The 16,661-nt window shown below is 34.8% G+C and overlaps 1 protein-coding gene across 7 annotated transcripts in view; it reads right to left on the bottom strand.

Annotated features, from left to right (window-relative positions):
• Positions 1-16,661, bottom strand: part of ARHGAP20 (Rho GTPase activating protein 20) — a 221,353-nt gene that overhangs the window by 161,388 nt on the left and 43,304 nt on the right. Inside the window, exons 1-2 of one of the 7 annotated variants that reach the window (XM_044929768.2) lie at positions 12,887-14,123; positions 11,890-12,060 (exon numbers count right to left, since the gene is read on the bottom strand). The exons of 5 other annotated variants lie outside the window; for them this stretch is intronic. The gene's annotated coding sequence lies outside the window, so the exon portion shown is untranslated. Of the gene's footprint in view, positions 1-11,889; positions 14,124-16,661 lie in introns of those variants that run through there. One more of the 7 variants, XM_045163001.1, reaches the window with a different exon arrangement.

Here is a 16,661-nt window from a genome sequence, read left to right as displayed (position 1 = left end):
GATGGTTTGAGAGAGTAGTATTGAAACATATACATTACCATATATAAAATAGATAGTGGGAATTTGCTGTATGATGCAGCAAACCCAAAGAAAGTGCTCTATGACAGCCTAGAGGGGTAGGATGGGGAGAGAGGTAAAAGAGAAGGGACATATGCATACCTATGGTTGATTCATGTTGATGTATGCCAGAACCATCACTTGATGGTTTAATATTTAAAGTAATTATACTCCAATTAAAATTTATTTAATATTTAAAGTAATTATACTCCAATTAAAAGTAAAATTAGAAAAAGACATTACAAGTAAAGGAAACTTCAGATTAGTATCTCTCATGAACACAGACATAAAACTTCTAAAAATACTCTTCAGCAAATTTGAATTCAGCAATACATACAAAGGATACTATATTGTAACAAAGTAGGGTTTATCCTGAGAATGCAGAGTTGCTTTAACATTTTGAAATCAATCAATACAATTTCACATATTAAGAAACTAAAATCAAGAAATCATATGATCATCACAATAGATGGTGAAAAGGCATCTGACAAAATTCAACACTCACAATAAAAACTCAGCAATCTTGGAAAAGAGGATAATTTCCTTTCTCCTCCTATTATCAGAAATAAGACAAAGATGTCCACTATCACTACTTCTCTTCAACACTGTACTGCAAGTTTGGGCCAGAAAAATAATGCAAGAAAAAGAAATAAAGACATCTAGACTGGAAGGAAGAAGTACAACTATCTTGTTCACAGACAACATGACAGTCTATGTGGAAAGTTCAAAAGAATCAATAAAAATCTACTAAAACTGACAAGGAGTTTAGCAAGGCTGCAGAGTAGACAATGTACAATCTATAAAAATCAGTTGTATTTCTACACACAGGCAACAAACACTTGACAAAAGAAATTAAAAATACTCTTTACAAATAGCATTAAAATACAAAATATTTAAGGGCAAACATGACAAAATCCTGCATTGTCAAGGCTGTATATTGTCACCCTGTTTACTTAAATGCAGAGTATATCATGTGAAATGCTGGACTGGAATCAAGATTGCTAGGAGATATATCAATAACCTCAGATATGCAGATGACACCACCACCCTTATGGCAGACAGTGAACAGCAACTAAACAGCCTCTTGATGAAAGTGAAAGAGGAGAGTGAAAAAGCTGGCTTAAAACTCAACATTCAAAAACTAAAATCATGGCATCTGGTCCCATCACTTCCTGGCAAACAGATGGGGAAAAATGGAAAGAGTGACATACTTTATTTTCTTGGGCTCCAAAATCACTGCACATGGTAACTACAGCCACAAAATTAAGAGACGCTTGCTCCTTGGAAGAAAAGCTATGACAAGCCTAGCCAGTGTATCAAAAAGCAGAGACATTACTTTGCCAACAAAGGTCTGTCTAGTCAAAGCTATGATTTTTCCAGTAGTCATGTATGGACATGAAAGCTGAACCATAAAGAAAGCTGAGTACTGAAGAACTGATGCTTTTGAACTATGGTATTAGAGAAGACTCTTGAGAGTCCCTTGGACTGCAAGGAGATCAAACCAGTCACTCCTAAAGGAAATCGGTTCTGAATATTCATTGGAAGGACTGATGCTGAAGCTGAAGCTTCATTACTTTGGCCACCTGATGCAAAAGGCTGACTCATTTGAAAAGACCCTGATGCTGGAAAAGATTGAAGGCAGGAGGAGAAGGGGATGACAGAGGATGAGATGGTTGGATGGCATCACCTCCTCAACGGACATGAGTGAGTAAGCTCCGAGCACTGGTGATGGACAGGGAAGCTTGATGTGCTACATCCATGGGGTCGCAAAGAGTCAGACATGTCTGAGCAACTGAACTGAACTGATGGTAAAATATGTAAAATATTAGCACACTGAAAACTATAAAACACTGCTGATAGATTTACAGAAGATATAAATAAATGGATCACTATATCTTGTTCATGTGTTGTAAGACACAATATTGTCAAGATATAAATTCCATCCTGATTGATTGATAGACCCTGTGCAATACCATTTAAAATTCTAATAGATAATTTGTATAAATCATTAAAAGTATATTTTCTAATTACAACAGAATTAAATTAGGATCAATAACAAAAAGACATAAGGAAAGTCCCAGAATATTTGGAAATTAACACAAAAAATAACCATGAGTATAAGAAGAAATCACAGGGAAGTCAGAAAACCATTTTGAACTAAATGAGAATGAAAACACAACATATCCAAATTTGAGGAACACAGCTAATCCAGTGCTTAGAAAGAATTTCTCATTTTAGAAAAGATGAAACATTTAAAATTATCTGAGCTTCCATTTTAAGAAGTTAGGAAAAGAACAAATAAAATCCAAAATAAGTGAAAGAAAATACTAAAGATAAAAGCAAAAGTCATTAAAACAGAGATCTCTGATCTCAATCATATTTTAAATTAAAACTATAGAAGAATAAAAGAGAAGGGAAGAGAAGATCAGAGAAGAGAAAAGATAAAGAAAAAAAGGAATCAACTATTTCAGACACTGGAAAACAGGAACACAAAACAGAGATTCCCTAAAATAAGGGAAACAAATGAGGTGAGCCCTGAGATTGTCCCAGACTGCAGCTGAGAGATTTCACTCTAAATGCAAAAAGAAAGCCAAATGGAGCCCCACTTGAAGAGAAAGAGTTGAGAATTCAAAGAGGCCAGAGTGGTTAGAATTCAGAGTACCAATGAAGAAAAGAGCTTAAGAGATCTGCAAAGGGTTTCATTTGAGAATGATTGATGGATAGGTGTGAGGAAATTACCCAGCTGGGGAAAGTCACCAGGAAAAATCAGATAGAGCAATACCTTGATGTCATAGGGGAGCAAACAGTTCATGTTTCCAACAGCCACAATGGAGAAACCTCATTAACATAAAGGGCACGGAATGAAAGATGATATGATTATTTATGCAGGAAATTCTAATGAAGCTACCAAAAAAAATACTACTAGCACTAATAGCCAGTTTAATAAGGTTGCTAGATATAATCTCTCTCATTAAATATATATATATATATATATATATATTGGAATGGACAGAAAGTTCAGGTTTTCCCACAACAGTATACCAAAAAACCTGAATGAACTTTTTGGCCAACCCAATACATACATACATATACACTCACACATATTATTTTTTTCTATATATTAGCAATATATAGAAAATAAGGAGTTGAAATTCAAAAACTGTACCACTCACCATACCATCAACCAATATAAAATACCTTGGCATAAACTTGACAAAATATGTGCAAGACACTGAAAATTGTAAAATATTGTTGAGGGAAATAAATACAGATTGAAATATATGAAGAGACACTATGCTTATGGATGGGAAGACTCAACATTTCTAAAACGTCTATCTTCTCCCCACTGATATCAATGAAATGCAATTATCAGGAAATTTCCAGCAGTGTTCTGGTAGAAATTGTTAAACTGATTAAGAAATTCATATGGAAGCTTACAAGACCTAGTGCCAAAATAATTTTGAAAACCAAGGGAAATACTGAAGGATTTGCAAAGCTTGACTTAAAAACATATTTAAAACTACAATAATCAAGACAGTGTTATACTATCATGAAGAACAGAATAGAATCCAGAAGTAGACACACATTTATATAACCAAATGATTATGTGACACTATTGCAAAGACAATAAATGGGGAAAGGATAATCTTTTCAAAATGGTGCTGAAACAACTGGAGGCCATATGCAATAAAAATGAATATCAACCCTGATCTCATATGATATACAAAAATTAAGTCCAAATGGATCACAGCCTTAAATGCAAAATCTGGAACTACAAAAATTCTAAAGTAATACATAGGATAAAATCTTGACCTCTGATCTAAAAAGAAAACATTTTAATAAAACATAAAATGCACAAATGTATAAAAGGAAAAGAATGATAGATTTAATCAAAATTTAAAATTTGCTCTTTGAAAGACACTGTTATTACAATGAAAAGCCACGCTACATATTTAGGAGAAGATATTCACAAAACATGCTCAATAAAGAACTTACATATAGAACTACACTGCAAAGAGAATTTTCTGACATGAAATTATTTTATATCTGCATTGTCCACTAGGTAACAATTATTCATATGCTATTAGATGAGCCCTTGAAATTGGCTAGTTTGACTAGGGAATCAAATTTATTTTAATTTTACTATTTAATTATTTTGTTTAACAAAAATAAATAAAAATAAACTAAGTATTTAATTTTAATTAATTTAAACTTAAATTTCCAGTGGTTACTGACTACCATACTGAGCAGCACAGATCTTGAATTTATAAAAAAATACTTTAAGCACAACAGTGAGGATAAACAACCCAATACAAAAGAAACAAGAGATCTGAACTGATACTTTACCAAACATCACACATGGATGCCAAATAAGCCCACGAACTCCGGGCTTCTCTGATTATGATGATAAGGGAAATACAAATTAAAACTACAAAGAGATATGACACACATACAAAAGCAGATGTAAATTTAAAAAATGACCATACTAAATATTGGTAAAGATACAGAACAATGATAACTTTCATAACCTAGTGGGAATATAAAATGGTACAACCACTTTGGAAAATAACTCAGCAGTTCCTTAAAACACTTACAACCAAGTTATTCTACTTCTTGGTACTTACCAAGAAATTAAAAAAATGAAATAGGACTATACATAAATACTTGTAACATGGATGTATAAAGCACATTGGTATTTCATTACAAAACTGGAGAAAACCCTACCAGCACGTAAAAGGGATATGCAAATTGTGGTATGCCCACATAGTGCAATATTGCTGCTGCTAAGTCACTTCAGTCGTGTCCAACTCTGTGCGACCCTATAGATGGCAGCCCACCAGGCTCCCCCGTTGCTAGGATTCTCCAGGCAAGAACACCGGAGTGGGCTGCCATTTCCTTCTCCAATGCATGAAAGTGAAAAGTGAAAGTGAAGTCGCTCAGTTGTGTCCAACTTTTAGTGACCCCGTGGACTGCAGCCCACCAGGCGCCCTAGGATTTTCCAGGCAAGAGTACTGGAGTGGGGTGCCATTGCCTTCTCTGAGTGCAATACTAGTCAGCAAATAAAAAACAATATAGCATTTAATAAAATTCTCAGAAATACAAACTAACCTAATAGTGACACCAAGTAGATCACTGATTGCCTGAGGATAGGTTGGTAGGGTAGCAGGAAATAAATTAAATACAAAGGCACACAAGGAAACTTTTGGAGGGTATGAAAATGTCTGCTATCTTGATTGTAGTGATGGGTTAATGGGTACATGCTATGTCAAAATTCATCAAACTGCACTGTAAATATAGGTACATTATTATACATACCTATACTCCAATAAACCTTTATAAGTAAGAACAAAGTTAGTGAAATAAAAGTGGACATACAATACAGAAAAACAATAAACCAAAAGCTGCATTTTTGAAAAGATAGATAAAATTGATTGCTTCTAGTTAGATTAATCTAGGAGAAAAAAAGTTGAGAAATTACAAATACCAAGAATGAAAGAAAGAATGTCATTACAGTACTCAGAGACATTAAAAACATAAAAGAATATTATATATAACTTTGTTGTGATGTTGAAAACTGGGACGAAATGGGCATATTCCTTGAATGAAACAAATTATGAAAACTGACTCAAGAAGAATATAACCAAACAGTTCTGTATCTATTTAAAAATTAAAATCATAATTTAAAACTTGGAAAGAAAATAAATATTAGATTAACTTTACTGATAAATTCTACTCCAAGCATGCCAGGAAGAAACAATGACATTCTTTTACATGTTCTTTCAAAGCAGGAGGTAATATTTCTCAATTCAGTTTATGAGGTCATCATTATCTTGATGCTAAAACCAGACATAGTAAGTACAGAAAAAATGCAGACCCTATCCCTCATGCACACAAACAAAATATTTTATAAACCCATAATCTTTCTAATCATAAAAAAATATCAGACAAACCCAAACTAAAGAACATTCTACCAAGTATCTCAAAACTGTCTACCAATACTCTTCAAAATTGTCATCAAAAGCAAAAAAAGTATTAGAAAGTGCCACAGTCTAGAGTGGCCTAAGGAAGATATAACAACGAACTCTAATGTGGTACCTGGGATGAAATCCTGGAATAGGAAAAGGACATTAGGTAAAACTAACTAAGTAAATCTGATTAAGTATGGCTGTTAGTTAATAATTAATAGAGGCATGAAGTGCAGCTCATTAGTTGTGACAAATGCACTGCAGTACTGTGAGATGTTAACAAGGGATACTGGTTGGGGGATATGCAGAAATCCTATAATGTTTATATAACTTTTCAGTAAATCTAAATGTATTCTAAAATTTAAAATTTGTTTAAAAAAATCAATGTAGTTCACCATATTAAGACCAAACAAAAATTGTAACATATGATCATTTCAAAATAGCAAGAAAAGCATTTGACAAAATTCAACACTCACTCATGAAAGACACCCAGAAATGAAAAAACTAGGAATCTTCCTCCATTTAATAAAGGACATCTACAAAAAGACCCTGTAGCTAGCTAATATCATAGTTAATGATGAAAGACTTAGTATTTTCCTTGCTTAGGAGAGGAACAATTAAAAAAAAAAAAAAAGAATGTCTGTTCTTACTACTTCTGTCCAGCAATATACCAGAGGTTTTAGCCAGTACATTGGGGCAAGAAAAGGAAGTATTTTTTTTTTTAATTGAAAAGACTGTAATAGAAGAAGTAAAAATGTCTTTGCAGAAAATCCTGAGAAACCTACATTAAAGTTAATATAATTTTTTTTAAAAAGCTAATAGACCTAAGAAGTAAATTTAGTAGTATCAAAGGATCAAAAGTCAATTAAAAAATCAACTGTATTTCTATATATTATCAGTGACCAAATGGAACATGTAATAAAATGTATTAAAATATCAATAAAAAACCAAAAAAGACCTGTTAGAAAGCTCAGGAATCAAGATACTATAATACTGGTAAGGACATAAATATAGATCAACGGAACAAAATTGAGTCTAGAAGTAGACCTAGACATATATGGGTAATTTATTTTTGACAAAGGTTCCAGAATGAAAACATATGTCCTTTCTCTCAATCTAACTGTCAAAAGAAACTCTTCAATCATGGTACTTCAACAACTGGATATCCATTAGGAAAAATAATAAACCTCTACCCTTACTTTATACAATATACAGAAATTAAACCAAACTTGATCACAGGTCTCATGGAAGAAAACATAGGATACTATCTTTGAGACTTCCAAGTATTCAAAAATATTTCTTAGATAAGACACACAATGTATAAACTATAGAAGAAGAAGTTGATAAAATTAGACTTCATCATAACAAAAAACTTGTTCCTCAAAAAGCAATGTTAAGAAAATGAAAAGCCAGATTCAGAGGAAATATTTTCACTACATATATCTGACAAAACACTTACCCAGAATGTATAAAGAACTCTTGCAACTTCCTAGGTTTATAAATAAAGAAATGAGCAAATGGTTTAAATAGATCAGTTTACAAATAAAAATATGTGAATGGACAATGATTCCATGGAATGATGCACAATATTAATCTTTAGGAAATGCAAATGACAACCACAATGAGATACCAAAAACACACCCACTAGAAAGACTAAAGATATTTTTAACTGTCATTTAATAAGTTTTGGCAAAGATGTGGAGCAACTCAAACTCCCATACATTACTGACAGGTATATAAAATGGTACAACCACTATAGAAAACCATCTGGCAATTTATTTATTTATTTATTTATTTTTTGAATTTAGATATTTTATTTTATTATTTTTTTAATTTATTTAATTGGAGGCTAATTACTTTACAATATTGTATTGGTTTTGCCATACTTCAACATGAATCCACCACGGGTGTACACGTGTTCCCTATCCTGAACCCTCCTCCCTCCTCCCTCCCCATACCATCCCTTTGGATCATCCCAGTGCACCAGCCCCAAGCATCCTGTATCCTGCATCGAACCTGGACTGGAGATTCATTTCTTATATGATATTTTACATGTTTCAATGCCATTCTCCCAAATCATCCCACCCTCTCCCTCTCCCACAGAGTCCAAAAGACTGTTCTATACATCTGTGTCTTTTTTGCTGTCTCGCATAAAGGGTTATCTTTACCATCTTTCTAAATTCCATATATATGCTTTAGTATACTGTATTGGGGTTTTTTTTTCTGGCTTACTTCACTCTGTATAATCGGCTCCAGTTTCATCCACTTCATTAGAACTGATTCAAATGTATTCTTTTTGATGGCTGAGTAATACGGTAATTTATTTTAAAGGTAAACACTGTATGATTCAGTAATCATTTCTTAGGTATTTACCCACAGAATAAAAACATATGCCCATATAAAGATCTACACACACAAATGTTCATAGAAGCTTTCTCCATAATGGCTTCAAACTACAGAAAACTCAAATGTTTATTAACACATGAATAAATAAGCTAACTATGGCATATCCATACAATGGAATGCTACTTGAAAATGGAACAAACTTCTGATAAATGTAACAAAAGTGAATCTCAAAATCATTTCACTTAGTGAAAGGGTACAGATATAAAAGAAAAAGAGAACAAAACATGTATTTCCATTTGATAAAAGGTATAATACCAAAAAGATATTAACTGTCCTGAGCTTTATGGAACTCACAATACAGGCTCCAAATATACAAAGCAAGAAACTAATAGAATAACAAGAAGAAATCTGTAAGTTCACAACTGAAGTAGAAAACATTTCACAGCTCTTTTAGCAAGTGACAAGACAAGGACAAAATATTAGGAAGGGACAGATGATTTACATAATTGGTAGCATACTTTTCAACATGCACCTAACACTTCTAGAAATCTATGTGTCAACTCATAAAGAAAACTTAAAAATCGGATACAACCATATTCTTTGACACTGGACATAAAAAAGCTAACATTAAAAATTAGACTCAAAAACAAAAACAAGTAATACACATTAAAATATGTAGTATTTCAACTTCCTGAGTTACACTAGAAAATATCCATCATTAAGAATAAAAAAAAAGAATAACATTAAGCAATGCAACTTTATTACTTTGGAATAAAAGCAATAAAAAGGAATTTTGTCAGTTTGGATAAAATTCAATATGGATAAAATTCAATAAGTGGCAGAATAATTTCAGAACCATTCTATCAGTTTCAGTTAAAATGATTATCTCTGATCGGCCCACTTGGTGCCACAACAGACAGAATCTAATAGATGCAATGAGATTATAATAGTTACGGTAAAGTTTATAAACTTAGCTTCTAGAAATATTCTTTATATATATTATGATATACAAAATTCTCAAAATTGAATTGATTTTATTGAGGCAGTATACTCTGTTGGGTAAGGTCATGAATTTTAAAGTCAGAGAGAAGTAGATTTAAATTTAAACTCCATTACTTAGCAGTTGTGAGATCTAAGCTAAGTTATTTAAAATTTCTAAGATTAAATATCCTTATTTGTAAAGGGAAAAAGTTATCAAAAAATATATACACAAAATACTGAACTAAGAACCTGGTACATGGTAAGCAGTTGGTTTAAATTATAGCTTTTATTAATATTGCTAGTATTAAACTTTGTCATACACCTCAAAATTTACCATGTTTGAAACCTGCTCATCTTCTCAATTAGCCAGTCTTTTAATGTCATCACCATCTATCCAGTATTCAAAAGCTAGAAAGTTCATTCTTGATTCCTTTCATTTCCTTACACCCAAATCTTATTCTTACTCTTAAATGTCTCTAAAAATTTCCCCTTCACTGTATATGTTCTTCATTATTATTTACCTGACTTTCAATTGTCTCTTAAATGTTTTACCTGCTTTGCCAAAACATATCTCTCTTCCAATCAATTCTTTAATAGAACTTTCTTTCAAAAACACAAGTTAAATCACATCACAAACTTTGACTTTTTTTTTTTTTTTTTTTAGTTTATTTCCTTTAGCGTTCAGTTCAGTTGCTCAGTCATATCTGACTCTTTGCGACCCGATGAACTCCAGCACGCTAGGCTTCCCTGTCCATCACCAACTCGTAGAGCTTGTTCAAACTCATGTCCATCGAGTAGGTGATGCCATCCAATCATCTCATCCTCTGTCGTCCCCTTCTCCTCCTGCCTTCAATCTTTCCCAGGATCAGGGTATTTTCACATCAGGTGGCCAAAGTATTCGATTTTCAGCTTCAGCATCAGTCCTTCAAATGAATATTCAGGACTGATGTTCTTTAGGATTGACTGGTTTGATCTTCTTGCAGTCCAAGGGATTCTCAAGAGTCTTCTCCAACACCACAGTTCAAAAGCATCAATTTTTTGGCGCCCAGCTTTCTTTATAGTTCAACTCTCACATCCATACATGAATACTGGAAAAACCATAGTTTTGACTAGATGGACCTTTGTCAGCAAAGCCATGCCTCTGCTTTTTAATATGCTGTCTAGGTTTGTCATAGCGTTTCTTCCAAGGAGCAAGCATCTTTTAATTTCATGGTTGCAGTCACCAACTGCAGTGATTTTGGAGCCCAAGAAAATAAAGTATGTCACTGTTTCCCCATCTATTTGCCATAAAGTGATGGGAATGGATGCCATAATCTTTGATTTATGAATGTTTAATTTTAATCCTTACTATCCAGATATCTCAAGTCTTTAGCATGACAAAGGCTGCCCTCTGTCTGGTCCTTACTTACTGTAAGCCTCATCTCCACTCCTTTATACAAACTTTGAACTCTAACTTAAGAGTTCACTACTAGGACATTATGTCACTGTTTCCTATGCTGAAGAACTCCTACTCATCCACTAAAACGTAGCATATACTGTATCACTTCTTTGAAGCATTTGCTCATGCCTTAAGACAGTTGTTTTGTTCTCCTATTTTTACTTTAATAATAGACCTTATAATATTAATTCATCACATATTTTTCTCCTCTATAAAGTTATGAGCTCCTTGAAGGTGAGTATAGAAAAATAGGCCTTATTTAATCAGTGTCTACTTCATTCAAATAAAAGACATTTTTGTAAGGAAAGACATGAAGTACATGTTAGAAGTTTAAGCAAATCCACAGAATTTTATTTTCTATTTTTACATATATAACACAAATACAGTAAATATGGAATGTTTCTGCCATATACAGCATTATACATGGTCATGTTGATGATTCATTCATAAAATACATACAATTGAAGCAAATGAGAGAAAACTTTATTTGTACCTCCCCGCATTTTCCAAGTTTTCTAACATGTACCTATAATAACTTTTATAATTATAAAAACTGTGGTTTTAGAAAATAAACAAAAAGGTATTCTAGAAAATCATAATTATCAAAGAAGGATTATTAAAGCTCCTAACTTAGAGATAATTTATAGAGTGTGCATCATAGAAACTGTCCACATGATCATTTTGGATTCATTTTGTAGAAATTATTTTTTCCCCCAAACTGAAGGATTAATGTCAATGGAAAAAAAAGACCAAACCAAAGTTATATAAATACTACTAAGTTAATTAGACAACTGAAGCCTGATTGATCTTCATTATCAAGATGCTTCACGTTTACATGCTTTGGGAGCCTTGGAAGCTTCAAAGTAGTGCTGTGCTGTGCATATACACGTGTAATATTAAGAATATTGTTTGGCAATACACAAAGAGGTCTTTCAACTCATTAATAAAGAGATAAGTAACTCAACTAAAAATGTTCTAATTTTTAAATAGAAAATTCGGCCCCCCAGAAGATATACAAATGGCAAATAAACACATGAAAGATGCTCATCATCATAAGGTAAATGTAAATGAAAACCACAAGTGATATCTTGTCACACTCACCAAGATGACTATAGTTGAAAAGACGGAGAATAATAAGGATTGGTAAACATGTGGAGAAGTCAGACTCATCATGTATTATTGGTAGGAATGTAGAATGTGCAGCTTCCTTGGAAAATATTTGGTTTCTCCAAAGCTAAACATAGAGTATCACATGATACAACAACTCCACTCCTGGATATATGCAAGAGAAAGCAAACATACGTCCACATAAAATCTTGTACATGAGTGTTCACAGTAGCGTTATTCACAATGGCCAACAGGTGAAGATAACTCAAATGTCCATTAACTCATGACCAAATAAACAAAACTGGTATATCTATCTATATAATGAAATATTATCAACAAAGAAAAGTAATGAAGTATTGACACAATCTACAACATGGATGAACCCTGAAAATATCATGCTAACTCAAAGAAGCCTGTTCCAAAGACCACACAGGACATGATCCAGTTACATGAAATGTCCAGAGGAGGCAAAGCTATAGAAACAGAAAGGAAATGAGTGGCTGCTTACAGACAAAGACAAGAGAAGAAGGGACAAGGGAGAGAACAAAGAAAAATAACTAACGGCTATGGGTTTTCTTTCAGGCGGGATGAAAATGGTTTAAGATTTTTATCTGGTTAGTATATTCACAGACTAAAATACTAAACAGTTGCTGTACAACTCTGAGAATATACTAAAAGCCATTGAAGTGCACATTTTAAATGGGTGAACTAAATGGTATGAACTGTATCTCAATAGAGCCGTTTAAAGAAAGAATGTCATCTGGCTCCTTTTCGAACAAATTACGTGATTTGGGGAATGAGAGTTTTAATTTATAAATGGGAACAGGATCTGTATCCATCCTTCCACCTCTAGCTGTAAGAATATATAAAAGGGGAATATAAGAAACACTCTAGAAAGCTACTTTCATGACTTGAAGGTAACTGTATTGGTTATCATTTGCTACATAACAAATTACTACAAACCACAGTCACTTAAGACAACAAACATTACCTCACACAGTTTGTAAGTGTCAGGAACCAGGAAGTAATTTAGCTGGGTGAGTCTGGCTCAGGTTTCTTACGAGGCTGCAGTCAAGCTAGGGCTGCAACCTCTAAAAGATTTGACTGGGGTTTGAAAATCCACTTACAAGGTCACTCACGCAGCTATGGGGTGGAGGCTTCAGCTCCTTCCATTGAGGCCTCTTTGCAGGGCTGCTTAGGAGACTGCTTCCCCCAGAGCAAATGATTACAGAGACGGAGAAAGCATGAGAGCAATTGAGACAGAAGTTTGGTATCTAATAACCAAATCTCAGAAGTGATCAATCATCATTTTAACAATATCCAATTGGTTACAGAGATCAATTCTGATACAATGTGTGGGGGGAATTGGACAAATGTGTGAATTCCAGGAGGTAGAAATCATTGGGGCTATTGTGGAGACTGGCTACCAAAATGACATAATGAGAGTAAACAGACCAAAGATCCCGCATGAGCAAATGCTTGACCTCTGCACTCAAAGTGGATAAGGAGGATACTCATTTCTCAGTAGTGTGACATACACATGCTTAGAGATGTTTTAAGAGCTGTGATAAAAAGGATTTGTAAGAAGCGTTTGTACCATTTTCCATTCTCCTTGTGACTGAGTTATGGTTATCATAAAGAAACACAAAATGGTACAGCTGGGGGCTGGTGAAGGAAGTATATAAAGGATTTAGTCAACTTCACTCTCCCGCTGCTCCATGCCTGACAGGTAAGAAAAGAGTTCTGGTTGAAAAAAAAGCTACGTGACTCTACCAGGGTCATTAATAATAGAGCAGAAACTAGAACCCACTCCCGTCTTCTCATTACTCCAGAAACTATGCATCAGAAATCAACACAGACTCATAACACAGCTGATGCATTAAACATCTGAGCAGTAAATCAACAAACATTAGACTGCTGGTCATTCCATAACTGGCAATTCTTTGTGTGGCTTTTCGGCAATGACTGTATCATGTTCTCAGACAGCAGTGGACTCTCAGACCCTCTTTCTACTCCAGTTGAGGGTTGACCTACTTAGCTGGGGGAAGAAAGGAATCACTAATTTAGCTCAGCTAATATTTATAGAGTATCTTTTCTATACCTAGCACTAAACACAGAGAAGGCGATGGCACCCCACTCTAGTACTCTTGCCTGGAAAATCCCATGGACAGAGGAGCCTGGTAGGCTGTTGTCCACAGGGTTGCAAAGAGTCGGACATGACTGAGTGACTTCACTTTGACTTTTCACTTTCATGCATTGGAGGAGGAAATGGCAACCCACTCCAGTGTTCTTTCCTGGAGACTCCCAGGGATGGGGGAGCCTGGTGGGCTGCCACCTATAGGGTCACACAGAGTCGGACACGACTGACGTGACTTAGTAGCAGCACTAAACAAGTAGATTTTAAGTGCAGAAAACATGGTCCCTACACTTGAAATAGAAATAGATGGGGAAACAGTGTCAGACTATTTTTTGGGGCTCCGAAATCACTGCAGATGGTAACTGCTGCCATAAAATTGAAAGACGCTTACTCCTTGGAAGGAAAGTTATGACCAACCTAGATAGCATATTGAAAAGCAGAGACATTACTTTGCCAACAAAGGTCTGTCTAGTCAAGGCTATGGTTTTTCCAGTGGTCATGTATGGATGTGAGAGTTGGACTGTGAAGAAAGCTGAGCGCCGAAGAACTGATGCTTTTGAACTGTGGTGTTGGAGAAGACTCCTGAGAGTCCCTTGGACTGCAAGGAGATCCAACCAGTCCATTCTGAAGGAGATCAGCCCTGGGTATTCTTTGGAGGGAATGATGCTAAAGCTGAAGCTCCAGTACTTTGGCCACCTCATGTGAAGAGTTGACTCATTGGAAAAGACTCTGATGCTGGGAGGGATTGGGGGCAGGAGGAGAAGGGGACGACAGAGGATGAGATGGCTGGATGGCATCATCGACTCGATGGACGTGAGTCTGAGTGAACTCCGGGAGTTGGTGATGGAAAGGGAGGCCTGGCGTGCTGTGATTCATGGGGTTGCAAAGAGTCGGACACGACTGAGCGACTGAACTGACACTCGAAATGTAGACAGGCTGAAGAAAACCTACACCTGGAACACTAAGAAGATTAGACATTATGTGACATGGCAGCACAAGGATTTATGTATTTTTAATTATTTTAACAGAAAACATATCTAATACTCGAAATGTGCCAGATACAATTTTAACTCTTTTAATCCCCTAGGAGATTGTCCTCATGCTACGGATGAGAAAAGTGAGGCCTGAAGAAGTTATGAATCTTGTCAAAGTTCTCACATCTGACAAGAAGCAGGGCCAGATCCAAACCCAGGAAGGACGGCTCCACAGTCCATACTTTCTTAACCATAATAGTATGAAGGTTCTCAATTATCCTTCTGCTTTGTAAAGGGTTTTGAAGGAAGCCAATCATGAGATTCCAAAGTACCTCTGAGAAATCTTTCAAGCTGTACAGGGTAAGGCAGTATTTAGCCCTACACAGTAAGGATGTCTTAGGATAGCCTGATAACTCATAGAGAGAGGTGAGGAAAGGTGAATAAACATTCACTAATGAGACAGTGTTTTCCTGGTGCCAAAATTAAACATAAAATTGAATTTTAACTGCAATTAGGAAATTAGTTTATAGTTGGAATGAAGAAATTAAATGGATATACTGTTTTGCAAGTGCAAAAATAAATTAATTTGACCCTGTCAAGCTCACCAGCATGTGAAGAGATTTACATCTTCTATAGATTTCCTCCCAGAATCATACCATAGGGTAACAGCATACTCCATCAGGAACAGATGTATTTGATCATTTTTAAAGAATATGAAAAGTAGTTTGAAGAGAATAAAGTGATATGTGGATCTGGGAAGTCTTTGGCTTAAGAAAGCAATGAATTTCATTTTGGCAAAAATCCAACAACTTTGCCACTTTATAAAGCAACTGCTCTCTCTTTCCTTTACATCTGAGTTTTAGTACTTTGGAAAACGTTCCTTGCAAGGAAAGTAGGTATCTAGTAGACTGTTAGTGGTAGTGATCTTCATGTATTAAATTTCTACTTTGTGTTCTTCTCATCACACACCTTGAACAATCTATGCAGTCTAAAACTTTACAACGCATTATTCAAAACTGTAGGAATAGGCCTTATTTAGAGCCAACTGGAATATAATATGGGCTTCCCTAGTGGCTCAGAGGGTAAAGAATCCGCCTGCAATGCAGAAGACCTGGGTTCTATGCCTGAGTTGTGAAGATCCCCTGGAGGAGGGTGGTAACCCATTCCAGTATTCCTGCCTGGAGAATCCCCATGGAGAGAGGAGCCTCGTGGGCTATAGTCCACGGGGTCACAAAGAGTCGGACACGACTGAGCAACTAAGCACAGGGCATGTAATACAAGGCAGCATGATGAAAAGTACTTTTTTGCTTTGTTTTTCTAAAAAAAGAAAATAATACAGATTTTTTGGAAGATAGTGTATCAGTATAGTTTATTAAAATTTTGAAAAGGTCTTAAAGATTTTTAAAAATTCTTTAAAAAATTTATTTTAGAATTCTTCAAAATTTTATTTTATTTTAAAGTCTTGTTATCAAGAAATTGTATCTAGGTACAGAAGGTTTATAGAATTTCTTCCAAAAGAGAGTCTAGTAATTTTCCTTTTAAATTGACTTTTCCTTTAAATTCTATCAGACAGTTACCATAACTAACCTAGAGTCTCAGTGTGAGAGAGGCCTTCACGAGGTCATTCAGTTCATTTCAATAACATATTTGTCAAG

Source organism: Bubalus bubalis, chromosome 16 (genome assembly GCF_019923935.1).
Source record: "Bubalus bubalis isolate 160015118507 breed Murrah chromosome 16, NDDB_SH_1, whole genome shotgun sequence".
Classification (NCBI taxonomy): Eukaryota; Metazoa; Chordata; class Mammalia; order Artiodactyla; family Bovidae; genus Bubalus; species Bubalus bubalis.
The sequence above is the reverse complement of the archived record's forward strand: the minus strand, read 5'-3'. Positions and strand labels throughout refer to the sequence as shown.